The sequence below is a fragment of the Siphateles boraxobius genome, unplaced genomic scaffold (assembly GCF_051911475.1).
Source record: "Siphateles boraxobius isolate OS27281-9 unplaced genomic scaffold, OSU_SipBor_1 16, whole genome shotgun sequence".
In the NCBI taxonomy this organism is placed as follows: domain Eukaryota; kingdom Metazoa; phylum Chordata; class Actinopteri; order Cypriniformes; family Leuciscidae; genus Siphateles; species Siphateles boraxobius.
This window is the reverse complement of record NW_027508766.1, coordinates 1,189,897-1,199,099: the sequence shown is the minus strand read 5'-3', so window position 1 is coordinate 1,199,099 and position 9,203 is coordinate 1,189,897. Positions and strand designations below refer to the sequence as shown.

At 45.0% G+C, this 9,203-nt stretch overlaps 1 long non-coding RNA gene across 1 annotated transcript; it reads right to left on the bottom strand.

Moving 5' to 3' along the window:
• Window positions 1-2,707: 2,707 nt before the first annotated feature.
• LOC143738923 (uncharacterized) lies at window positions 2,708-8,230 on the bottom strand. Its single transcript, XR_013204080.1, has 3 exons — window positions 8,205-8,230; window positions 3,891-3,992; window positions 2,708-2,821 (listed from the first exon to the last, which is right to left on the bottom strand). It is a non-coding gene; the product is annotated as an uncharacterized LOC143738923 (long non-coding RNA).
• Between the last annotated feature and the right edge of the window lie 973 nt (window positions 8,231-9,203).

The following is a 9,203-nucleotide window of genomic DNA, read 5'->3' as shown; positions in this document are numbered from 1 at the left end:
CTGCTCCACCCAGACCGACCGCTCTCCTATCCCTATTTTGCGATCTTAAAAGATAAGTTGTATCGGGTGACCCCAGACACCCAGTCAAAACAGGATACAACTCAGTTGTTGGTACCAAAAAGCCGCCGGGAAATGCTTTTCCAGGCTGCTGACTGTAATCCAATGGCCTGGCATTTAGGACAAACACCTACACTGGACCGTCTCATGGCCTGGTTTTTCTGGCCGGGCATTCAAGAGAATGTGCGCGTCTTGTCGTTATTGTCAGTTGGTGAATCCACTGGCCAACCCAAAAGCACCTTTGTGCCCACTTCCCTTAATGCAGTTCCGCTTCGAGCGAATTGGCATGGACCTCATCGGGCCATTAGAACAGTCTGCACGGGGGCACCGCTTTGCTTTAGTCCTGGTGGATTATGCAACGCGGTACCCCAAAGCAGTGCTGCTCCACAGCATTTCCGACAAAAGCGTGGGAGGCACACTTTCAATTAATCTCCTGGGTGGGAATCCCGAAAGAGATTCTCACCGATCAAGGCACAGCGTTCATGTCACAAACCATCCGCGAACTTTACGAATTGTTGGGCATTAAATCGATTCTCACCAGCGTCTACCACCCACAAACAGATGGACTGGTGGAACGGTTTAATCCCCTGCCTGGTCGGACGGACCTCAATCAGCACCACGTTGAGACAGAGCCGGGCGGGGTCATACGCAGCCGGCCGTATCGCTTGCCTGAACACAAAAAAAGGTGGTTCAGAGCGAATTGGAGGCAATGCTAGACATGGGAGTAATAGAAGAGTCCAACAGTGATTGGGCAAGCCCGATAGGTTTAGTACCTAAAACCGATGGCTCGGTCCGGTTCTGCATGTACTATCGTAAGGTGAATGCTGTGTCGAAGTTAGACACTTATCCAATGCCAAGGGTTGACGAATTGCTTGATCGGCTGGGTACTGCTCGCTTTTATTTGACACTGGACTTAACAAGGGATATTGGCAGATCCCCTTGTCTCCCATTTCCAAAGAAAAGACAGCTTTCACAACGCCGTTTGGATTACACCAATTTGTCACTCTTCCTTTCGGCTTGTTCGGGGCTCCAACGACCTTTCAGCGTCTGATGGACAGAATTCTCCGGCCGCATGCTGCATATGCTGCTGCCTACTTTGATGATATCATCATCTATAGTAACGACTGTTAGCGTCATATGCAGCATTTGCGGGCTGTTCTGAAGACGCTGAGAGAGCGGGGAGGGGGGCGTGGTTTAGCGAAGTCTGTAGCGGGAGAGAGAGGAGGGAGCCGAGTGGTAAGTAGGTCAAGTGCAGATGATGAACACCTGTCTGATTGCAGTAATTGGCGTAGAGAGAACACATAAAAGCCGGCGGGAACGAGAGAGCGAGAGGGAGAGTTGGACTGGGAACTTCTGTCTTCTTCCTTCCACACACACACTGAACCTCATCACAGTAGCATAAAGACAAATGTTATTTAAGATAAATAAAAATGGGTCTTCAAAAATACATTAACATTGAAGCAACAAAAATGAGTGCCACCGAATCCTATTCAGTCACCTATGATACATAAAACAGATTTGATATTGTGTTGGAAAATAATGATTCATTATCACAGCTAAACTGGCTTATTGCTGTTCCCTGTACATGTCTCTATCATGTTCATGTTCTTCTTCCTCGTCTAAACAGTTTATTCAGTTGTACCCTACAGTACAACTGATGAACAGAAGATGTGATCACTGATGTGGTGTAGTTTTTTCTCAACCAAGGAAGAAGTCTCAACATCACATCCCATTGTCAGGCGTTCTCCAGTCCTGGTCTGAAAGTAGAAAAAAACCCACAAACAATTCAAATTAATTTAATGGACAGTCAGGTCAGCTTATGTTCTGCATGATTTAAAGCAGTGATGGGCTACTCTGGCCCTCATCGTCCACTGTCCTGCAAATTTAGCTACAACCTCAAACCCTCCTGCCTAATGTCTATAAGTAAACCTGAAGACTTTGGTTAAAATTTTCAGGTGTGCTCAATTAGGGTTGGAGGTAAACTCTCCACCTCAAAAAGGAGAACGCAACATAGCCAGAGTTGCCTGTTCCTAATTTACAAAGCAGCAGTCAGTGCATTATATAATATACACATTGAATTATTATATATATAATATTGCTGCACATAATATAAGCTAAGTACTGAACAAAAACTGTTTTACCCATATCAACAGCAACCTATTTTAAAAGATCTTTTAGAAAGGCATGGTCTCTTTTGAGCCTTTGCCAGTGATGCTTGATTTCTTTCAAGACAACACTATTCTGTCACTTGTTTCAAGAGCTTGGTCAAAAACCAAGTGATAACCTGTACAATGTAAAATTGTCAACATCAAATTATGTACTACATATTACAGCATTGTTTCAATACAAGACATACCAATGGCCACGCGCACCTTTCTGTCTTCTTTGGGCACCAGATGTTCCTTCCTCACACTAAACAAAGGACGTATTTGATTAGTTTGCTTTGATATAAGGACTGGTCTTCCTTCTATGCTGTAAAACAAGAAAGTCTCTACTTACTCAATTGCACAATAGTAATGTGCAATTACAATTCTTCTTGAAACATATCAATTAAGACAGTTATAAAGCAGTTACTTTACCATACGATTCAGGAGAGAGCATTTGATGAGTAAATACTGATTTAAATATTCTAGAAACTTTACCTGGGAAGGGCTGATAACGGCAAGATTCATTGCGACTCACTAGTAGCTCTTGTTAGGGTTGGTTCTTAAAAGAGCTGTTAAGTTTGATATTGTAGAGATCTTAAAAAAAGGCCTAAGTAATCCTGCAAGACAGAAAGGAAGGTAATTTTATTACATTACATGCAAGTAGTCCGTTTATGTATAACTGTAGGATTTATTTATGTAAAGAGTGTTGCATAAATAAATGTTAAATGCATTTTTATGTAAAAAGTATGTCTTTATTAGCAAGCAATATTTATATGAATTATGTAACGCAGTTCGTTGTTTTGAGAAGAAGGAGTCGAGAACCGGCGAACATTTAAACAATTTTAATAAAATAAACAAACAAACACAACAACGAAAGTAAAGACGGCAGTCCCTCATGGTCAACTGTCGCCACACATAATAAAACAAAACATCAAATAAAATCCAGGCCTGGCCTCTCTCGATCTCCACTGTCGTCGCTCCTCCTTTTATGCTTCCGCTCCTCCGTGAGAGATAGGCCCTCTCCCAAATGGCACACTACATGTGGTCTTTCGGTCTTGTGGACTTAAATTGCGCATGCTCGCTGAGTCTACAAGTCTGTAGGCCGTCCCATTCATCATTTTAACGCTCTGAAGTGTGCTCAGCAGCACCCCCTTTGTACCCTTGAAGCGGTCTTCCGTGAAGCCCGCCCGGATGCAGGCTACACACACTTTAACTACACAGGAATCCTTGCGAAAGGCCAATCAGACAACAGATGGGAGGAGATTTGAGCTTCAAATGAGCTTTTCCACTCTTTCATGTATCATTGGAACATGGACAGACAGGGTCCAATTTGTAATTATTTTAAAGAATATAATGCAACTAATATAAACTTTCTGACAGTGCGTGGGACATTCGACTACTTTCCAAGAAGGGGCGCAACTGATTTACAAATATTGTGGTAAATATGTACAGGAATTGAGGCAGTATCCAATGACAGCAGTAGGACTAAAAGCTTCAAGACTATGTATGGGTATACAAATGTGTGCTAGTATCGTTCAAATTTGAAACTTTGTTAAATCTTGTGAATTATTAAAACTTTGAGACTATGTTCGTACTGATTGGGCTATGGGTTTTGTAAGAAAAGGTTTAAGAAACAACAAATGCTTGATAAAATGTTTGATTAAGGGTTAAAACCAGGACATATACCATTGCGAATATTTGCCTTTGTAGCTTTCCATCTCCTCCGTTTACTTCTCCTCAAACAATAATGGGCTGACTGAGTCCGAAAGGCCCTTTTGGTCTTTTCAGCTGAAAAAAGAGAAAAGAAAATAACATTATGTATTATATACAGAAGCACACAGGCATCCACAACCTCTGGGAGCTCAGAGATGGGGGTGTCAGTTCTTTCTTTAACCACATTAGGGTGTTGCCCACCGTGAGACGAGCAGCGGGGAGTGGAGAACAAAAGATTATCCCCCGGCCCTCCACCAGGGGAAGGAGTGGTCCTGCTACCACCTCCTGTGAAGAACTGAGTGCAATCTCCGAGCAGCTCATCTCAGGAGTGCCGTTTTACCTGGTCTTTGGTAGGCTGCGGGGCAGGAGCGGGCTGTGGCGCCTTCCTACGACCACCTCCACGGCGCAGGCCGGGTGAAGGCTGCTGCTGGGGCCGGGAGGGAGGGGTGGGAGCCGCGGGAGGGCGCCCTCGGCAGCGAGCAGACTGAGGATTCTGTGCCGGTGGCTGGGTGGAGGCAGTAGCTGGCCGCCAGGGCAGAATATACTTGATGGCCTCTGTCTGCTTCTGGGCGGTCGAGAAATGTTGGTCAAAGTCCTCGACCGCGCCGCTGAAAAGGTCAGCCTGGGATATGGGGGAGTCGAGGAAACCGGGTTCGCTCAGGCATCTCTCTTATCGGCCAGGTTGAGCCAGAGGTGGTTCTCCTGGACAGCTGTGGACATCACCTGAACAAGGGAGTGTGCGGTCGCCCGAAGAGTGAGGTCAGTGGTGGCACACAGCTCATTCAAGAGCCCTTGGTCAGCTCCACCCTTTTGCATGTCCCTGAGCATCCTGGCCTGGTAGACCTGAAGGATGGCCATGGCATGCAGTGAGGTGGCGGCCTGCCCCCGCAGCTCTGTACGATTTCGCCACCAGGGTAGATGAAAACCTACAGGCCTTGGAGGGGTGCTTAGGATCACCACGCCACGTTGAAGTACTCTGAGGACACAGTTGCATCGCAAAAGAGAGTTTAACAGGGGGAATCCCAGTGTACCCTTTAGCTGTAGCTCCGTCAAGGGTAGAGAAGGCGGAGGAGGTCGTCGAACAATCACAGGAAGACAACGAGGACTGCCATGATCTCGTGACCTCCTCATGTACCTCCAGGAAGAAAAAAACTCGGGTGTCAGCACGTGCAGCCCCCAAGAACCAATCATCCAACCGCGAGCACTCAGGACAGGGTGGATGGTTGACTCTAGTCCGATTCTCGATGCGGCCCGGGAAAGCATTGCTGTCAACTCTGGATCAGAACCGGGCAATGCTGGCACACCAGAAGGCAGCAGCACAGCCGAACCCTCATCTCCAGAGGACTCCAGCCTACCTTGTGATGATGCGATGGAAATAGTTTCTTCGTCTGGAGCGCCGAATGAAACACAGGGAATGTCGGAAGACCGTCCCGCGTTTTTATCCGGACCACCCACGGGTTGGGATGTGCAAGAGGGGAGTGTGGCACGAGGAAGCATCGTCAGTGCTTTGTTCCACACTGTCACCCTCAGGTCACCCTGGCCACCAGCCGAAGTATCGCCCCTCGAAGTGGGGATGGATCGAGGTGTGGGGGAGGGGACTCTACCTCTAGTGAGGTCATTGAGTCTCGTCCGCAGCATCATGATGGTCATGTTCCCACATCCGCTTCCTGAGCGTGATCTAAGCCCAAACCTGCTAGGCAGCATTTGTGCCCATCAGACTGGAAAATAGTCAGACCGCAAGCAGAAGTTAAAAAGACATGCCACGTGCAAGCTCTTTTATGAGAGGATTTAAACTATGTAGAGTGCTGAAGCGCCCAGGGAGAAACACACGACTAGCAGATCACTGCACAGACCACCAGGCAATGTGAACTCGCTGGAATACGCCGTAACATCAACACCTGGGGCCTCATGTATAAATCTTGCGTACGCACAAAAACTTTGCGTACACCAGCTTTCACGCTCACGGTCAGATGTACTAACAGTGAAATTAACGTGAGAATGTGCGTTCCTCAACGCCAATTTCATGTCTGGCGTACGTACATTTCTCATAGTTTTTGTCCGTTAGCGACTCTTACTGGCAATGAAGTGAAGTTGCAAACATTACACAACAAATTGTTCTACAAGTCTATCGCACTACCACTTGTGGGAAGCATTGCTATTAATTTGCAATTAATAAAATAATTGACATATTTTGTCACACGAGCCTAATGGGAATATTCTAACAATTATGCAATTAAATTAGAACATATAAAAGCATATGCAAATTGATACAGCCCTTAGTCTATGGCAATGGCAGCTTTGGCCTTATTAGAGGACATTGTTAATGGCAGAATTCGAAGAGAACGAGTTTTTAGGGACCACAATGATTTTCTGGCCGAGGATGATGACTGGCTTATCAGCCGTTTCAGATTTCCAAGGGCTATCCTCTTGGAGCTCTGTGCAGAGTTGTGTCCGAATCTAGAGAGAGAGACAGCGAGGAGCCACGCGATACCCGTTCCCTTGCAGGTGCTGACAACACTTGGTTTCCTGGCAACTGGTTCTTTCCAAACGGAACTGGCAGACCGCTCAGGAATAAGCCAGCCGTCTTTGAGCTGGGCAATGCCAGCGGTATGGGTCGGGATCATCCGGATGTCTACCAGCTTTGTAAGGTTCCCATATGATGCAGTTGACCAGTCAAACATTAAAACACAATTTGCATCGATAGCCGGTTTTCCTAATGTAATCAGAGCGATCGACTGCACACACATTGCTATAAAGGCACCATCTGAAGAAGAATTTACATATGTGAATCTGAAACATTTCCATTCAATAAATGTACAGTAATTATGTGATGCACAAATGCACCTAACAAATATTGTGGCAAGGCGGCCTGGGTCAACCCATGATTCATACATCATTACAAACAGCATCGTTGGGATGAGGCTCCAAGCTGGCAGGGTGCGCGAGGGGTGGCTTCTTGGAGAGTGATTTAAAGTTATGGTTCTATCTAATTGTATTTTTTATATTTTCATTTAATTATTCAACAACCCTTCAGAAGACCGCGGTTATCCCCTAAAGACGTGGCTGTTAACCCCCCTCACCAACCCACAAACTGACCGAGAGCGCAGATAATGATGGCCATTCTGACACTCGGTCAGTAATAGATCGGGTGATTGGGCAGCTGAAATTTCGCAGTTCTCCATTTAACGTACACCTTTATATCAGACAATTTCTTTTTAAGGTCATTTACAGTGCGACTTTCAGATCCCACTGCATTGACGGCATCAGCCAAACTCTCCCACTCATATTTTTTCCTCGTGTTATTAATTCCAGAGGACAAAGTTCCAAATAAATGTTTTTTTTTCTCGTTTCTACCTCCGATAGTAGCACCTCCAATTCACTTTCTGTAAAGTTTTGTTTCTTGCCGCTTGCTTTAGCCATTTTCTTACTGCTTTCTTTTGCTAAAGTGGACTCATTACCATATTTAAATTTATATAATTAAGGGAGGAGACTGGGTGGGGCGTTGTGCTCGTGCATGTGCGCTCAATTTTACGTTAATTGGGATGTACATAGAGAATATGCGTGGGATCCTTCGTACGCAGAGATTCATACATCTGGTTTTTTTTGGTGCGTACGCACATTTACAGCTTTGTCCGTACGCAATGTTTTAGTATGAATTCAACGCAAGTCTTTGTACATGAGGCCCCTGGAGAGTAGCTTGTCTCGAAGAGTGAAGATAAACTCAGGATGGCTTTTGGAGTGAAGAAAACTCTTGGCTCCGAAGCAAAAACATAATGTGAGATTGCCAGCGCTCCTCCTTTTATTCCCACATGGTGGGGTGGAGTCATGGCATGCAAATTCCGCAGCCCAAGGCATTTTCATGCCATTGGCTCGTTTTCTAAAACTTGAAGGTAATAGGCTTATAAGCGAAACCCCTATTTCGTCATTCACTGACATAACTCGCAGTGACTGAATGAAAGGGAACTAAGGTTACTGAGGTTAAAAGCATAGTAAGTGTTGTTTTTACTGTGCTTCTACTACAAATACCACTTTGGAACTAATTGTACTACTTTGAACCTGATATGATTAAGATTAACTGATTGAAGGTCTATAGCAGGTCACGTGACAGGGATTGTTTAATCACCATAGTTTATTAAGGAGTTGAAAGAAAGCAATGAAACGCAAAGCCTTCGCGGAATGACAGATATAATGCAGTGACTGAACATGAGGGAGCTAATCTGATTAATATCGACAAACAGAAAAGACATTATCTAAAATTTTTAGGACAGTGTATTTATGACTACTTACCAACATCTGGGACACGTGACCTGATACCAAATATCGCAATGTGTTCGGAATTGATGATGATCCCTTGCTACCTAACAAACTAAACAAATTTTATTGTAGATTTGAATGCAACTCTGAATGTACAGTCAGCTCTAATCTCCTCAATGACATAGGTCTCCCCGAACCACCTTTTCTGATAGAAGAAAATGAGGTCAGGTATCTGTTGAGGAAACAAAACTGCAGGAAGGCAGCAGGCCCCGACCAGGTCTCTGCTGCCACTATTATATTGTGTGCCAATGAGCTGTCGTATGTCTTCACTGACATTTTTAATTGGTCTCTTAGACTATGTAACGTCCCATCGTGTTTTAAATCAGCCATAATCTTTCCTGTGCCTAAGAAGTCGAATGTGAGTTGCTTGAATGACTATAGACCAGTGGCTCTAACCTCTGTTATCATGAAAGTTTTTGAGCGATTAGTGGCCAATCATCTCACAACTACGTCTCTTGATCCTTTCCAATTTGCATATAGGGAGAACAGGTCTGTTGAAGATGCTGTTTCTCTTTGCACCCATAACATTCTTCAACATTTGGAAGGGACAGCTACATATGCACGGGTACTGTTCCCTATCAGGGAACTCGAGCTGCGTGACAACGCTTTGGGAACAGCCCTGCATGAGTGCGTCATGAAGCACGTATGAAATCAGTCCAATGGCGAGACGGAACGTCATAGGCGGTTGACGTCATCGACCAGGAAACTATATAAGCACCCCAAAACACAAGCGCGTCAGCTTCTGAGTCTTCAGCAAGCGCTCTGTGTGTGAAATATATATCAGTCTGTCTCTCAAGTGTTTTTGTCTGTCCTTAGTATCATCTACGCAGGATTTTTTCACATATATAAAAAAACTATAAAAGAAAGGAGACTTTATTATAATGGCGAGCCAACAGCAGTTTAGAAAGTGTGTTCATCCCTGCCCACGCTATATCACGGGTGGGGACACTCACGATCTTTGTGTTGTTTGTA